The following is a 17957-nucleotide window of genomic DNA, read 5'->3' as shown; positions in this document are numbered from 1 at the left end:
ATTAGATAATCCCAGTCCTGATGATAAGAGGCCGGTGTAGAACGTCTTGACATACCCTGTTTCCCCCAAAATAAGAACTAGCCGGACAATCAGCTCTAATGAATCTTTTGGAGCAAAAATTAATATAATTAATATAAAACCCAGTATTATATATTATATTATATTATATTATATTATATTATATTATATTATATTATATTATATTATATTATATTATATTATATTATATTATAAATTAAAGACCTGGTCTTATAGTAAAATAAGACTGGGTCTTATATTAATTTTTGCTCCAAAAGACGCATTAGAGCTGATGGTCTGGCTAGGTCTTATTTTCGGGGAAACATGGTAGGAGCCTCAGTTACCCAGGTACCTAGAGAGGGTCTATCCATGTGGGAAGATGAGGGTTGTGTCATCTCATAGCTCCCCCAAACCGTGGCCCCAGCTTGTCCTCCACAGCTGTCCCCAGCTGGGCCTCACCCCCAACTGGCCGTCCAGGAGCTGAGGGCAGGACACCACCCTGAGTGCCTGGGGCTTCCTTCAGGTCTGCCTGCACTGGCCTCCCTGGCCTGCCCGGACCACAGGACTTGGTCTTGGCATGTCCCCCGGGGGTGCTCATCCTCCCTGGGTCACTTAGAGATCCTGAGGAAGTCCTCATTTTTCATGGGCTTCACCTTTCTTCTCTGCATCACAGCCATTTATACCAATGCATCTTACAGATGAGTTTGATGAACTTCAGTTCACTGAAAATTGTCACTTGACTCACCGTTTATGAGACTAGCACCCGCACATGGGGCCTGATCGTGTTGGTCAGGAGGTGTGGCATGGTGCTGAGTGCCAGCCTCTGGGCCCAGTGCACTCCACCTCTGGCTGGGCCATGTCCTGGCGGTATGACTGCCGAGCAAGCTGTCTGCCTTCTCTGCGGTTCCATTTCTTTATCTGGGGATGGGGAGATCCTACTAGTGCTTGTCTCACAGGGTTGTGGAGGATGAAATGAGTTCATCTAAGTGAGTGGTCACTCCCCAGACAATTCAATGGAATGGATTGTTGGTGAGATTTGAATAATTATCTTCTGCTCTCCAGTTCTTTTTGCAGACTGCATGATTTGCTAGTTTGATATCACAGGCAAATGTGGAAAATCTTCCTTCAATTGTGGAGGATTTGGGGAAGGTGTGTGGTGGGGAAGAGCCCGTTGAAAGGGGCTGAAGAGAGGCCTGACCAGGAAGCACTAAACACAGCCGTGAATGTCGAAGCCATTGGCTGAGTTCTCACCATCGTCACTTGAGTTTTACTTTGCTAAGTACTGTTCAGCAATTTTTGAATTCTAAGTTATTTGAGGTCCTTTATTCAAAGCCAAATGCTGAAAGTAAAAGGGAAATCAAGGAGAACCCCGGGGCTTTGAAGGTTTTTCTTAACTCATGGCCATTTTCCGCCCTTAAAAACTCTGGCTTGAGTTTTACAAGAGCCTGTAGAATAATTTAACAGAAAATGGAAACCAGGAGCACAGTCATTCCCTTAAATATTTTACATTGCATCAGGACATGCATTTTTCAAAGATCATTTCCTTGGCATTTTCTGGGGGTATATTTCTTGGGAAATAAGATTAATATATTTGGTTGATGCCCATACCCATTTATTTAGAGCTATAAATAAGATCAAGATGCCTCTTGTCATTTCTTCTAGGAAATATAAGGATCAGAGGACCTTCTTTGGAGGACAGAGCAAAGGATTAATACCACTGTTCGGATTATGCTGAGACTCAGCCATTTTATCTGATCCGCAGGTGAATCACTCTTAAGAACGGACAGTAGAGACCCTATGGCCACAGCATAGGTCATAGCCTCGGTGCCCCAGGTCACACACTTCATTAAGAGCTGTTGAGTGACAGAATACGATTTCCTTGTTTTCCAGTCTGTGCATGTCACACAACCTAGTCAACTGCTCCTATAGGTTATGTGGCGGTTAGATCACTCTGAGTGCATCCCCGGAGGCCAGCAATGACCCTTAACAGGTAAGAAATTCAGTCATTCTAATTGGAGCCTGTGATAGGCACACAGCACTCCCCAGAAGCAATAGGAGAGGAACTGATTTGTTGCAGTCTCCCAAACAAGGAATCTATTCATGTCATGAACCTATTGAATATTACAGTGCTGCTGTGGGAGACATGATAGAAAGGGCTTCCTTGGGGAGGGGAGGGACTGGAGAAGGACGGAACATGCAAGGACCATAGGACAAAGTATGCGACTTTAGGGCAAGGAATGGCTGATGTTGGAAGGCACTGGAAATTCAGAGAAGAGGCACCCAGGTCTGGGTTGGACAGGGAAGGCCGTGGGGAGACAAAGGGGCCAGCGCCAGGGTCCAAAGGAAGGGAGGTATTACCTGGGTGTGGAGGAGGGCCCAGTATACATGGCAACAGGAGGTGGGGCGGGACTAAGGAAAGCACTTTGGGAGACAGTATCTGGATGAGTGGCTCTGACCTGCCAGCAGCTGGTCCCAGGCAGGGAGGGGAGAGCAGCTTAGAGGGGGGCTGCGCTCAGGCTGCAGCCTTCGTCCCCAGGAGTTCAGGATCTCAAGGCAACGGGAAGCAGTAGGTGATTTTTAAAATAAATCAAATTAGATGTGAAAGTCCTCCGAGGAACACAATCTTCTAAAGAACTCTTTTGTAAACCCCTTTTAAAAAGGAAGAGAATATTTTATCATGGAAATGCAGTGTAAACAATAACTTTCAAATTCAATTATCTTATAAGTGTAGATTTTGTGTATCGCTTGTTTCCCTGAATTAGGTGAAGTGTAACTCCACTTCTTTTATTCCATCACCAAAAGGCCATCGTGAAAGAGGAGCAAGGTATGAGAGAAAAGGGGAAAATAAATGGTTAACTGAAGAAAGAGCAGTGCTATCAGGCACTTATTTTGAGTTTCGTCTCAGAACTTGAAGCAAACTTTTTATTCCTCCTTTACATTTTTCGTATCAATATATGTAGGGTCCATGTCACCTGAGAAATTTGGAACATTTTCTATTTGGAATTATGGATGTGAAGAAAGACATAGTGCGGATGGCTTATGAGCCTGGGACACATGGGATGGCTGTTAGGTGCCTCGCCAGCGGCCTCCCCTCTTTCTTGACAAAGAGATTCCTCATTGTAAAATCAGAGCTCAGAGTCGGCTTCAGAACCCTTCTTAACACAGTACTGTCAGTTAGTCACTCTCAGCTGAATTTGCAATCAGGTGGTCCCTGGCTTTACCTCCTGGCTTTGCCTCCTGGCTTTGAGTGTAAGTGGTCCTTACACTTGAGTGGGCCTCAGAAGCCCCTGGAAGACTTGTGCCAACACAGAGATGGGCCCCACCCCCTCTGACTTAATGGGGCCGGGGTGAGGCCTGAGAACTTTTTGTTGAGACTGCTGGGTGGGGAGCACACTCGGAGAGCCACCACCTTGAAGTTTAGGACAACCATCAACAGATGGCTGCTTAATTTTCCATTTTAATGAGAACTAGATGGGTGAAGAGAGCAACCGTTTAGAATTTCCTTACGTTTTCCCTTGTTTCCTTGTTCTCTGCAGTTCTTCCTTTTGATTTTAATTACAATGCTTTACAAATCTATGACCTCAAGTCAAGAAAACGTCATAGTCCAAGATCGTTTGTTTTTTTGACATTCCAGTGACTGCAGTACCTTAGCTGAAAAATATAAGTTAATGTTTTAGAATATGTAATTCCAAAATATAAGAAGAGCTGGTGGACTGACAGAGTGGACCAAAGAAGAATGTGCTGGAAATTTATGAAAGGTACTAGTTTTCACACCAGGTCAAAAGTTTACACCAATGGTGATGTGGCTGGTTACTGGGAGTTGAAATAATATTTGCAAGAATGACAAAAGGTAACTATTTGTTCCTGTACTTGCTGTAAAACTGGGGGCTTAGACCACAGAAATTTACGGTCTCACAGTTTTTGGACGCCAGAAGTTTGAGGTCAAGTGTAATGAGAATTGGGTGTCTTCTGAGGCTGTGCAGGAGACTCTATTCCACATCCTCCCTACCTTCAGTGTTCCTCAGCTTTGAGACACATCCCCCATTCTCCGCCTTCATTTTTTATTTTTTTATTTTCAACTATGTCTTTTTTCCAGCTTTATTGAGGTATAACTGACAAATAAAATTGAAAGATAGTTAAAGTGTATCAGGTGATGATTTGATACAGGTATACGTTGTAAAAGAATATACCATTGAGATAACACATCTGTCATCTCACACATTTACTTTTTTTGTTATGAGAACATTTAAGTTCTTAGCAAATTTCAATTACACAATACAGTATTACCAACTATGGTCACGATGTCGTATGTTACACCCTCAGACCTTATTCATCTTTTAACTGCAAATTTGTACCCTATAACCAGCCTCCCCCTGTCACCATCCTCCAGCCAATCACACTTTTACTCTTTGTTTCCATGAGTTTGACTTTTTTTATTTTTTAGATTTGACAGATAAGTGATTCCATGTAGTATTTGTCTCTCACTGTCTGCATGTCTCACTTCATCTTTACTTGGCGTTCTCCCTGTCTGCATGTCTGCGTCCAAATTCCCCCATTTCATAAGGACACCAGTCACACTGGGTTAGGGCCCACCCTAATGACCTCATCACATTGGCGAGGACCCAAATAAGGTCACATTCGGAGGCAGTGGGACCTCGACATAGGAAGTTTGGAGGAACACATTGAAGCCCTAACAGCGACCTGAGCTTCGTTACTGCTCAAACTGTCTGCAGGACACCTGGCCGCCATGGGGACTCTGCCGGGGCCTCAGGACAGCCGCCCAGGGGCTCGGCACCCACCTCTCCTCTCACCGGTTCTGGTGATTGGCCAAAGATGCCACAGCACGTTTCTGGGGACATGTTCACACCCATAAATAACCTACTCCATGGGAAACGTACTTCCCTTCATGTTCTAGCTTCGTACTCTGAATTGTTGAACTTTGAGGTTATACCATCTCCAACTGGACAATGACATAGCTTGAAGGAGGCATTGCTTTTCCAAAGATAGACCTTGTTACAACCGATACTGCAATTAAGGGATTCTAGTCTCGACTCCAAGACAAAGGCTTGACTCTTCTGAGACGAGACGTCTGCCAAGCATCTGCCAAGGACAATAAAAGGAGGAAATACGTCAGTGTCTATGAAGATGTGACTATCTGAAGTGCAGCCCTGATGCACGAGTGGCCTGCCAAGGCCAGTTACCTGGCTTATATTTTGATCTGTGAAGCTCTGTCTTGGCTTCACCTGGTGAATCTTTCTTTGTATCTGTCAAGAGTATTACCTTGTTCGTTAATGTGTCACTAAAATTTAAATGCCACCTTTCTGCCTCTCATGTAATTATTTTAGACAGGTTTGAGGCATGTTGTGAAAAGCTCATTTCTCAGCAGAACTGGGTCCCACAGAATATTGGCGGGAAGTGTGCTTGGCTTTTAACTACTGTGTTCCTGGGATAACTAATGTATTTGGCACGAAGGTCTGCAGTGCACGTCTTTGTAATTTCCCTTTTGCTGGGCTTTTTATTTGTTTCACCAATTTTTGAGACTGAGTGTCTATGCACTCAAGTACATAGACTCATTGCTTCCGTGAGGAGGAAAACCACTGGGAGGAAAATCATTTTGCTCTTGTCACTCTAGAACGTTTTCTCCATTGTTTCATGATTTCCCCATTTCTGGGCGAGCTGTCTCCTCTGGGCATCTCTGGGGCAGAGACCAAAACCCCACAGTGGGGACCTGAAGACACATGGCTAGAGGTTCATTGAGAAATGGTGAGTTGCTGACACCTGGCTTTTGGCTTTTGACCTCTTTCACCAGATTCTGACTTTCGTTTTCCTTAACAGACTCTTTAAAGGAAATGCATAAGGTAGAGACAGGTCGTCTTCTCTACTCTTCTGTTTCTAAATTTTGCGATGACTTGGGAAGCTCTGTATTGGCCCAGCTTTCTTTATAAATCTTTCATTGCATCATTTGGAAGCGTGTTGAAACAGTACTCTTGTTCGATTATAAGATCTATATACTATGGGAATAATGCTTTACAGGTGGACTCATAAACGTAGCTACGTGGAGGATGGATTTGGACTCAAGGCCTTCTTTCACACAAGGTGGCAGAAAAGGCAGCACACGAGAGTCTTAGGACCAGGGGTTCTAGTGACACATCCCGTCACCTTCACCTTCCTTGATGTACTGTCTTGCTCGTTTTTATGAGAATTCTTTTTAGAAATGTCCATAAAAGTGTGGCAATAGATGAAGACCATCCAAATGAGAATAAGCACAGGCCATTTACTCTTTACTTGCTATGGCAAGGGAGTTAGTCATTGTCATTTGTATTTTGGCAGAGACTCAAAGGCACACAGAGAAGTGGGAAAGCTTCAGAATGAAAAACGGAGGCTGTTGGCCTGGGGAGGATGGAGAGGGCTAACTAGAAGCAGGGTGTCCTATGTAATTGTAGGGGAACACATTTGGTTTGCTCTCGTTGTCCCCAAGTTGGAAGTGGAGGGAAAATCAGAGAAGCTGTCAGTGATTAATCAAGTCCTAGATATTTGGGGCCGATTATTACAGGGGTTATTGCTTAGCTTCCTGCCTTGTCACTAGAGATAGTGGTCTGACTCCCCACACGTCTGACTTAGAGAGAGCAGGCTGGCTTCCTGGGCAGGTTATGGAGATAAAGGACTGGCTTCCTGGGCTGGTTACGGAGATAAAGGGTTGGTTTCCTGGGCTGGTTGCTGCAGATTGTAGGTCAGGGTTCTATCTTTATATACGGTCTAGTCATTGTCTGTTTCTATGTTCAATCTCTTAAAAGCAACCATTAGTACTAGTTGGGTCAATTAACCATTAAAATATGGTTGAGCTCTATTAGCCTTCCTTTGATCATGACATCATTTTAGATATCTCGAGCGAAATACGACCCGCAGAAGTTCATACACAGTGCAGACTCTGGTTACTCTTTAATAGTCAAATTACTCCTGTCCCTGGAATCGCGTAATGTTAAAGGAATATATGTCACTTTATATAAAGTATAATTACATTCTTAGAAATGGTTTAGTTACTAATATACAAATCATTTTGTAATGATAATTCAGTCATAAATTTCAACACCCCTTTTACTCTTAGGCAGTGATTTAAATGCCATTTAATTAATGTTCTCAAAATAAATGAACACGTTAAACAGAAACAGACTCATAGATACAGAGAACATTTTGATGGTTGCCAGATGGGAGGGCAGTTAGGAGGGCAGGTAAAAATGGTGAAGGGATTAAGAAGTACGAATTACTAGTTACAAAATAGTCACGGGGGTGTGAAGTACAGCGTGGGGAATGGAGTCGATAATATGGTAATAACTGTGTATGGTGACAGATGGGTACTAGACTAGTTGCGGGGATCACTTTGTAAATTATATAAATGTCTAACCATTACGCTGTACACCTGAAACTAATATAAAATAATATTTAATGTCAACTGTAATTGAGAAAAATTAATATTCTCCTCAGGCCCTTTGGTTTTAAGGGTCACTCACTTGTGTATTTAGGGTTTTCTTGTAGGATGAACAGCCACGGGGCCTGGGAAAGGCCACCCCCACCCAATATTAAGTGTGGTGGCCCTTCCCTCTTTCTCTCATTAGGCCATTCTCACTCTCTTGTGGGGGTTGTTCGATATTTGACTTTGGAAATCTCAGCTCAAACTCCTGTGCATCTCCACAGGCCCAGAAAACCTTGTCAAACATGACATTCTACAGCGAGTTTTATGAAAACAGCAGGTGTTACTTTTTGAGCCACACATTTCCAACCTAAATTACATCCTCCCCACGTCCCCTGTCACTGAGATTCTGTCTCAGGTCACTTGCCAGCCTGCTGGTTGGCTGTCCTTGGGCCAGGTGTTTGCTGGCCTGATGGAGTTATTCACAGTGCAGGAGCGTGGGAGAGAGGATTTTCATGGCAATTTCCTCCCTAACTTCCTTCTCCAAAGGGAGTACATCCAGAGACGTCTGCTTGAGTCTGCAATGCAGAAAGTGCGAGCACTGCATCATAGGAAGGAGAGATATAAGGACACATTCCAGTTCTGGAAAATAAGCAGTGAAGATTCAGGCTCTGTGCTGGCCCAGGGCTGTCGACTGGCGAAGGAAGGGCAGCTGATACCTTTCTGTGCCATCATTCCCTTCTCTGGAAGATCATCAGAGGGAACGACACAGGGAAGGGATGCTGGATTCTTATAAGCTGGACAGAAGATAACATGGACGTACGCACGAAACAGCAAAGAACTTTGAAAAGGGAGAGTGCCAGCCTTTGGGCCTTTAAATTAAAGGGCATTTGGAACTTTAAGGGATGGAAATTAGAGTTGAGGGACAGGTCTCCATTTTTATGGATGAGGACAGACCTTAGATTTGGGTTTGCTAGGTTCTCTATAGGACCCTTGTTTATGGAGAATGATTTTTACATTCCTGTCTAGTTGGTTCTTTAAGCCATTCCATCAGGGCAGAGCTTGTCCAGGTTTCAGGAGATCTTATACCTCGTCATACTTCAGTTCTAGATCATTTGTGGCACCTTGTCACAGTGGAGATACTGCAACAGAATCGCGACACCTATGTTTTCCTGCATCTCATTTGTACGTATTGAAATCCTCTGGCATAGACCTCTCTTTGATCATTGTAACACACAATTTAAATTTAAATCCTGATGTTTTTAGCTGTTTAGCCTCCTGTAACGTGCATAGGATAATTGGTTGCAGGCTACCTTCTCCTCACTTTTGGCCAATTAAGACCATACCTTAGAACCAGGCACAGGTGAGCACAAACATTCCTAGATGGAGTTAATAAGCTGTTCTCATCACGTGTGTTCTTGCCCCCCTATTGGAATTGTGCTACTGGTGGCGCCAGTGTTGGCAGCAGTAAGAAATATGATGTTCAGCTAATGGCTTGAGAAGGAGAGAGAAGGACTCGGGGTCACCTGTGGCATATCCTATTTTGAGCTGAGCCAAAGGAGATTAATGCTGTCACTTGCTCGATTAGCATTGCCACTTGCCTGGCTCTCGACTTCGAAATGTATTAATTTCAGGACAACAGCTAGCATTGGGGTGTCTTGCCCACCTTCACAGCTAATCTTGTACGATCCCACAGCAGTGGGCTGACTGGAGCGGGAGGCTGAGATCCTGCAAAGCCTGCTTGTTTTTCGTTTACTTTTCTGACAAGGGCTTTCAAAATAATTCTAAATTGCTTAAGCTGGAGCATGCAAAGTAATTGGTGTTTCGTGTCCCAAGTTAAAGCTCTTTTCAGCAAAGAGTTCTAGAACGAGCATCCTTCAATCGGTTCAGATGTGTACATGCATTTATTCACGGGAGTGTCAGGGAATTTCTTGTTACGATAACCTTCGTAAGTACATCACTGTGATGTGAATCAGTAATGTGTTCTTATAGTCAGAAGTTATCGGTGCGCGGGTATTAAATGCTCAGTGTCCTGCTTTCCTTGGCTGGGGGTTATCCTGGTTCAGGTGTCCTGCAGGTCAAAGCATGGCTTTCACTGCTTACAGTGAACACCTTTTCCAAACCATTTGACCATAGATTGAAAGGTCCACATCTGAAGTCTCCATGTCCACTTCTGTGGACCCACTGTCCTTGTGGGAGGCTGAGAACGTGGTAGGTCCCTGATCTTTGCAGTTAAGAGACCTGAGTTCCAATCCCAGCTCTGGCACTTGCCGGAAACAATTATCTTGTACGTACAAAAAGCATGTGGAAGGATTGGAGCAAACTGTCAGTGCTGTCACTGAATAATAGAATATGAATTTTGAAAACCTTGGATGTATAATGCCAACCTTTCCTTGAGAAAGCTTTTGCCAATTTTACGTTCCCACCATGCTTGTTCTGAAATGCATTGGATGCTATCATTGAAATATTCCTACCCAGCGTGTAGGAAGGTTGTTTTGTTATTGTTGAATGTGTGTGTTTCTTTGATGACTTGTGAGGTTAAACACATTTTTTCATATGCTTATTGGTTTTTTATTCTTCCTCTTTTGAATTGCCTGTTAACGTGGATTGCAACTTTCCTTGTTCACTGTCTTCCTCAATATAATAAAATAATATAAATGACAGACATCATACTTCTTCTTTTGGAAGTTATAACAATATTGCCATAGCGTTGTTTTTTTTTTTTTTACTGCTGGGTTCAAAATATGCCATATGAGCCTAGTGTCTCTCTGAGCCCCACATAGTATTCAGACGTGTTCTTTTATATACAAACCTTCCCTGATGGAGGCTAGAAGTCCAAAGTCAGTGTTGGCAGGGTTAGTTCCTTCTCAGGGTTGGGAGAGAAAACTGTTCCAGGCTTCTCTCCTGGCTTCTCGTTGTTTTTGGCCCCATCTCTGGCATTCCTTGGCCAAAGTGTCACCCTGATCTCGCCTTCATCACCTGCTCTTCTCACTGTGTGCCTGTCGGTGACCAAGTTTCCTCTGTTTATAAGCACATTAGTCATATTGGATTTGGAACCTACCCCACCCCAGTACAACCTCATCCTGATTTAACTAATTACATCTGCGACCATCCTATTCGTAAATAAGCTCACATCCCGAGGGACTGGGGTTATTCAACACACCTTTCTTTGGGTGAAACAACGAAGTTCACAACGGAGTATGAGGGAATGAGATGAGTGAAGGTTCAATTCAGGATTCAGGTTTCGTCAGCTTGAAGAATGGAGTTGCCACTTGCAGAGATGGGCTATCTGTGGGAGAAGCAGATTTGGGGAGGAAGATGAGGAGTTGGGCTTTGGATGCTGAGTGTGAGACACCTATGAGACAGCTATTATCGTCCATTTGGGGCCCAAAGGTCAAACCTCTCAGTGTGTGGCCTCAATATTGGACTCCTGGGACCAGGGCAGGGCCTGGCTGGTCCAGGTGGCCAGCAGCCTCACCAGTATGTTGAAAAGAAATAATCATTCTTTATGCGATAATTTGGGGAACGTACAGAGGGATAGTGGATGGGGGGAGGGGGGTTCACACAGTGTGAGGGATATAAATGATAAACGTCTAAGTTTTGCTTTGTCTTGTGCACCTGAAACTAATAAAAAAAAAATGCTGTGCAAAAAGTTGGAAAGCACTGCCTGAAGACTAAGTCCACCATTGCTGTTGCTCACGAGCAAAGAGCCATAGCTATCCACTGAACAATTTGTAGTCTGGTTCTAGTCATGAGCCCCATATGCGCAGTTACACTTGAAATCACTTTGAAATTCACTCTCCCCTTCCATTCCTTTTCTGTCACCTTGTCACCTCTTCTTTGATGTACACCTTAATAGTCTACCAAAAAGTCTTTCATCCATTGCCCGGGATTCTGATCTCTGTTTGCACCGGGAGATGAAACTTTTGAAGGTAGATGAGCTCTCCTACTGTGTTGTTTAGTCAATAGAAACAGACTCAGGAACCCCATGACGTCCAGAATGGCGACCCATGGTTCTCATTACAGTACCTGAAGGCTCTGCTGACCACAGGTTCCCAGGAGCACTTCTGCATTCAAATGACATTTTGGAATTTTCCCTTCACTGTTAATTACATTCACACTCTTCTAAGCTCCCAAATAACTTCCAGATAAAAGCAGAGACAACTACATATTATGTCAAACACAAAATGACCACAGAGCAATTCTTTAGCTTTTATCAATATGTTCCATTGTAGTTTGGCTACATTTCCTCTTTTTAGTGTTGTTTAGACATGCGATGTGCCCGACTTGTGTTTTCTGGTGCTAATACTTAGAGCTCGATCTTGAGTATATAAACTATGAAAGAAGACCTAAATTTAGTGATTTGTTTCTGCTTATCCTCATAAAGACCCAACTCACAAGGGTGTTTTCAAAATCCAGCTGTACGGAGTACTTTATCTTGCCGGACCGTGGGAAGGCACATTTTGGCTTGGAAAAAGCACACAGGATGAACCAGGAAACCCTGTGAATTGCTTAGGAACAAGTGATTTCCCACATTCCAAAGCGGAACAGATCCAGTTAAGTCCAAATTATCCCTTTATGCACCGATGCAGACATTAATCTCATCACTGGACTATCGTTGGGGACTCACTCATATTCATCTGTTAGGACCCTCCTGCCAGGCATATTATTTTGCGATAACCAAATTTATTGTAACTCCATGGTTATACAAGTAAAACATTTTTTCTTATTGCTGTCGTTGATTTCTAACAGTTGCATAGTGGTCCATACCATCCAACTCCTTTAAAATGTGTTCAGATTTACTTGGCAGCCCAATATATTGTCAATTTTGTAAGTGTTTCATGTATTCTTGAGAAGAATTTGTATTTCCCATCTTTGGGGTGCAGTATTCTTTATAGTTACCTTAAATAAATCTTATTGATGATAGTGTTCAAACCTGTTATAGCCTTAATCATACTCATATATATTCCCTTGCTCTAGCAGTTGCTAAAAGGGGTATGTGATTGTTATTTTTCTCCCATGGTTCTGTCATTTTGGTTTTATCTATTTTGAGTCTATCTTGCGGGTTGTATACAAGTTTCAAATTATTATATCTTGTAAATTAAAACTATTATTTTAACTCCATGTTCAGAAATGCTTTTTGCCTTAAGGTTTACATATCTAATATATAAATTTGTGTGTGTGTGTGTGTGTGTGTGTGTGTGTATCTGTATCTATCTGTCTATCTATGCATCATTTTATCTTGTCTATCAATCATCTATCATCTTTTATCTAATCTATAAACTGCCTAATAGAGCGATACCAACTCTCTTTTGTTACTATTTTTATGGTCTATCTTCTTTTTTCTTTGAACCTTCCTGTATCCTTTCATTATATAGCTGCCATTTATAAATTATATGCAATTGGATGTTTTAATCCAATCTGACCATCTTTGTCTTTAAACGGAAACATTTAGTCCATTTACATTCTTGTCATAACATGCATTTGGGTTAAGATCTATCATATACTTTTGTTCTTGGTATTTATTTCTCCTTTTTCTGCCCCCCCTCCCACTCTGTTTCCTCTCACTACCAGTTTAGAAGTTCTACACTCTTTTTTCAGTTCTTTTAGTGTCTACTTTTGACATTTTAACATGCACAGTAAAGTTAATTCTCTGGCTCTCCCTCTTCTCTTTCTATTTTTAAAAAATTTTTGCTATTATTTATTTATTTATGTTTTTAAAAGACGTTTTTATGTTTATCCAGCGTTTTTAGTTGTGTCAGTGGAATAGTTCGCTGGGGTAGCTAGATTTTTATACAGGCCAAAATGGAAATACTGGATGGATTTTATTTTCTATTTTAAAATGTAATTTTTTTAAATTGCAAATGCAGCAAATGAACATCCTAGGAAGTTAGAAAATACAGCAAATAGTCAGAAGATAAAAACATTTTATTCCTATGATGCAGAGATGATCACTTTTAATGCCTTAGGGTATATTATTTTATTTGTGTGTGTATGTGTGATGTATGATACAGATCTATGAATGCTTTTTAAAGCCAAAAATAAGATTGCACTACCCATGCTAGGAAGTAAGGTGCTTTTTTTCAGTTAATAATTGCCCCCTTTCCATGTCCATGCATTTTTATTTTATCTTCTACACAGTTCCTATTCAAGTTTCTTCGATTATCTCCCAAATGTCCAGTGTAGTTGGTTTGTTCAAGCTAAGCCCCAACCCAGGGCCACCCGCGGAATCTGGCTGTTGAATCCCTGAGCCTCCTTACTCAGGCACCTTTTCCCTCTTTGTTTCCATGGCCTCGACTTGTTGAGCTGGCCAGGCCAGCTTGCCTGCAAGATGTCCGTTTTCCATATTTGTCAGATTTATCTCTCACGGTGTCATTTAACTTGGTCTTCTCTCCCTTCTATTTCCTATAACAATAAGTGAGTTCTATAGGATTAATGGATCCAACTCACTCATTTTTCATGTGAAATCATCATAGGTGATATTGTGTACCTCATATTGCATTGGGGTACATAATATAACACCACTCGTGAGTTTGGCTACCGGGTTATGACAATAACAGCTTGATTCCTCCACCGTAAAATGATTGATTTTTGTCTTTGACATTAACCAATAATCTGTGTGGTGCTATTTTGGCATTATATAAATATCTAATTTCCATTAATCACATGCACAGTGATTTTAATATCATTTGTGTATCCTTGCTGGTCTCAGTGGCTTCATAAAGGCTTGCAAATGCTGATTTTCCAATTCCATTACTCCTCTCAGCATTGTCTGGCCTTCTTCTGTAAAGCAGAGCCTTCCTTGTCAACCAGCTGATTGATTTCTCTGAAATAGTACTTTTACTGGAAAAGCTTGTTAAAGGCTTAATTTTTTCATTTTAATTACCAATTTTCAAAGTAGGTTACAGCAGATTGTGACATAATGAATTTTTCTTGATCTCTTTTTTTAGTGTCATTACAGACTCAACTATTTTCATTGATTCATTGTGTTTCAATCCACTAGAATCAATATTCTTTATTGTTGCTCAAATTATCACACATTTGGATAGTGGGGGCTTCTAGGCCATGTCAATTCTCAAAAGTAGAAAGTATGTTTTACGTTTTATTAAAACTGAGAGTTATTCATTATTTTATGTTCCATTGAAAAAATAGATAACAATTTACATATGAACTGTCATTGATTATAAGATAAATCCTTTTTTTTTAAATTAAAGTTTATTGGGGTGACAATTATTAGTAAAGTTACATAGATTTCAGGTGTACAATTCTGTATTACATCATCTACATATCACATTGTGTGTTCACCACCCAGAGTCAATTTTCCTTGCATCACCGTATATTGGACCCCCTTTACCCTTATCTACTACCTCCTTCCCCTCTTACCCTCTAGTAACCACTAAACTATTGTCTGTGTCTATGAGTTATTTATTCATTTGTTTGTCTTGTTCTTTTGTTGTTTTAAGTTTTATATACCATATATCAGTGAAATCATATGGTTCTCTGCTTTTTCTGTCTGACTTATTTCGCTTAGCATTATAATCTCAAGATTCACCCATGTTGTTGCAAATGGTACTATTTCATCCTTTCTTATGGCAGAATAGTATTCCATTGTGTATATATACCACAACTTCTTTATCCATTCATCTATCAAAGGGCGCTTTGGTTGTTTCCGTGTCTTGGCCATTGTAAATAAAGCTGCAATGAACATTGGAGCACATGTGTCTTTATGTATAAATGTTTTCATATTTTTTGGGTAGATACCCAGGAGAGGGATTGCTGGGTCATATGGCAATTCTATTCGTAAATTTTGAGGAACCTCCACACTGCCTTCCATAACGGCTGCACCAGTCTGCATTCCCACCAACAGTGTATGAGGGTTCCTTTTTCTCCACAGCCTCTCCAACACTTTTTACTATTTGTCTTGTTGATGATAGCCATTCTGACTGGGGTGAGGTGATATCTCATTGTGGTTTTTATTTGCATTTCTCTGATGATTAGTGATGTTGAACATTTTTTTATATGTCTATTTGTAGTATGTCCTCTTTGGAGAAATGTCTCTTCAGATCCTCTGCCCAGTTTTTAATTGGATTGTTTGTTTTTTTGTTGTTGAGTTGTATGAGTTCCTTATATATTTTGGATATTTGTCCCTTATTGGAGGTGTTGTTTGCAAAAATCTCCCATTCCATTGGTTGCCTCTTTATTTTGTCAATGGTTTCTTTTGCTGTGCAGAAGCTTTTATGTTTCATATAGTCCCATTCATTTATTTTAGCTTGTACTTCCCTTGCCTTTGGAACGAAATTCATAAAATGCTCTTTGAACCCAAGGTCCATAAGTTTAGTACCTATGTTTTCTTCTATGCAGTTTATTGTGTCAGGTCTTATGCTTAAGTCTTTGATCCATTTTGAATTAACTTTGGTACATGGTGACAGATAGCAGTCCAGTTTCATTCTTTTGCACGTGGCTATTCAATTCTCCCAGCAGTATTTATTGAAGAGGCTGTCTTTTCTCCATTGTATGTTTTTAGCTTCTTTGTCAAAAATTATCTGTCCATATTTATGTGGTTTTATTTCGGGTTTCTCAATTTATTCCATTGGTCTGTGTGTCTGTTTTTCTGCCAGTACCACGCTGTTTTGATTATTCTTGCCCTGTAGTGCAAGCTATAGTCAGGGAGTGTGAGACCTCCAGTATCGTTCTTTTCTCTTAGGATTGCTTTGGTTATACGGGGTCTTTTGTGGTTCCATACAAATCTAATGATTTTTTATTCTATTTCTTTATAAAATGCCATTGGGATTTTGGTGGGGATTGCATTAAATCTGTATATTGCTTTGGGTAATATGGCCATTTTAACTATGTTGATTCTTCCAATCCATGAACACGGAATGTCTTTCCGTTTCTTTGTATCTTCTTCAATTTCTTTAAAAAATGTTTTATAATTTTCAGTGTATAGATCTTTCAGATCCTTGGTTAAGTTTATTCCTAGGTATTTTATTCTTTTTGTTGCAATTGCAAAAGGAATTTTTTTAAATTTCTATTTCTGAGATTTCATTGTTAGTATGTAGGAATGCAACGCACTTTTGTACGTTAATTTTGTAGCCAGCAACTTTACTGTATTCGTTGGTTGTTTTTAATACCTTTTTGGTAGAGTCTTTAGGGTTTTCTATATATAGCATGATGTCATCTGCCAAGAGTGACAATTTAACTTCTTCATTCCCAATTTGGATGCCTTTTGTTTCTTTCTCTTGCCTGATTGCTCTGGCTAGGACTTCCAACACTATGTTGAAAAACAGAGGTGATAGGGGAAAACCCTGTCGTGTTCCTGAATGTAGAGCAAAGGGCTTCAGGTTTTCACTGTTAATTATGATATTAGCTCAGGGTTTGTCATATATGGCCTTTATTATGTTAAGGTATTTTCCTTCTATACCTATTTTATTAAGTGTTTTAATCGTAATTGGATGTTGTTTCTTGTCAAACACCTTTTCTGCATCTATTGATATAATCGTATGATTTTCACCTTTTATTTTTTTATGTGATGTATCACATTGATGTATTTGCGTATGTTGAACCATCCTTGTGCCCCTGGGATGAACCTCACTTGGTCATGATGAATAATCTTTTTAATGCATTGTTGCATTGAATTTGCCAGAATTTTGTTTAGGATTTTTGTATCTGTATTCACCAGAGATATTGGTCTGTAGTTTTCTTTTATTGTGTTATCCTTACCAGGTTTGGTATCAGGGTGATGTTGGCCTCATAAAATGAGTTAGGGAGTACTGTCTCTTCTTCAGTATTTTGGAAGAGTTTGTGCAGAATTGGTATTAGATCCTCTTGGAATGTTTGGTAGAATTGACTAGTGAAACTCTCTGGTTCCGCCTGGACTTTTGCTTTTGGGAAGGTTTTGGATGACTGATTCAATTTCCTTAGTGGTGATCGGTCTGTTTAGATTTTCCAATTCTTCATGATTCAGCCTAGGAAGGCTATATGTTTCTAAGAACTTGTCCATTTCTTCTAGGTTATTGAATTTGGTGGCATATAGTCCTTCATAGTATTCTTGGATGATCCTTTTTATTTCTGTGGCATCTGTGATAACTTCCCCTCTTTCATTTCTGATTTTGTTTATTTGTGGCTTTTCTCTTTTTATCTTAGTGAGTCTAGCCAAGGGTTTGTCAATTTTGTTAATCTTTTCAAAGAACCAGCTCTTTGTTGCATTAATTTTTTTATTGTCTTTTTGTTCTCTATTTCATTTAGTTCTGCTTTGATTTTTATTATTTCCTTCCTTCTGCTGACTTTGGATTTCATTTGTTCTTCTTTTTTCTAGTTCTTTAAGGTGTAACGTGAGGTTATTTATCTGGGATTTTTCTTGTTTCTTGAGATAGGCCTATAATGATATAAATTTCCCTCTTAAAACTGCTTTTGCTTCATCCCAAAAATAAACCCTGATTTCAGAGATTCTAAAATGTAACAAAAAGGTGAATCTTAGATTCATTCTAGCATCTTATTTTAAAAACCCATGAGTTCATATTGATAGTTTCAA

At 40.5% G+C, this 17957-nt stretch overlaps 1 long non-coding RNA gene across 1 annotated transcript; it reads left to right on the top strand.

Annotated features, from left to right (window-relative positions):
* The first annotated feature begins 324 nt into the window (after positions 1-324).
* LOC148758451 (uncharacterized) lies at positions 325-5336 on the top strand. The gene is made up of 2 exons (XR_016020594.1): positions 325-1780; positions 1909-5336. It is a non-coding gene; the product is annotated as an uncharacterized LOC148758451 (long non-coding RNA).
* Positions 5337-17957: the final 12621 nt, after the last annotated feature.

Source organism: Rhinolophus sinicus, chromosome 3 (assembly GCF_057876585.1).
Source record: "Rhinolophus sinicus isolate RSI-liver-muscle chromosome 3, RSI-T2T, whole genome shotgun sequence".
Lineage (NCBI taxonomy): Eukaryota > Metazoa > Chordata > Mammalia > Chiroptera > Rhinolophidae > Rhinolophus > Rhinolophus sinicus.
Note: the sequence above shows the minus strand (reverse complement) of the source record. Positions and strands in the feature narration are given on the sequence as shown.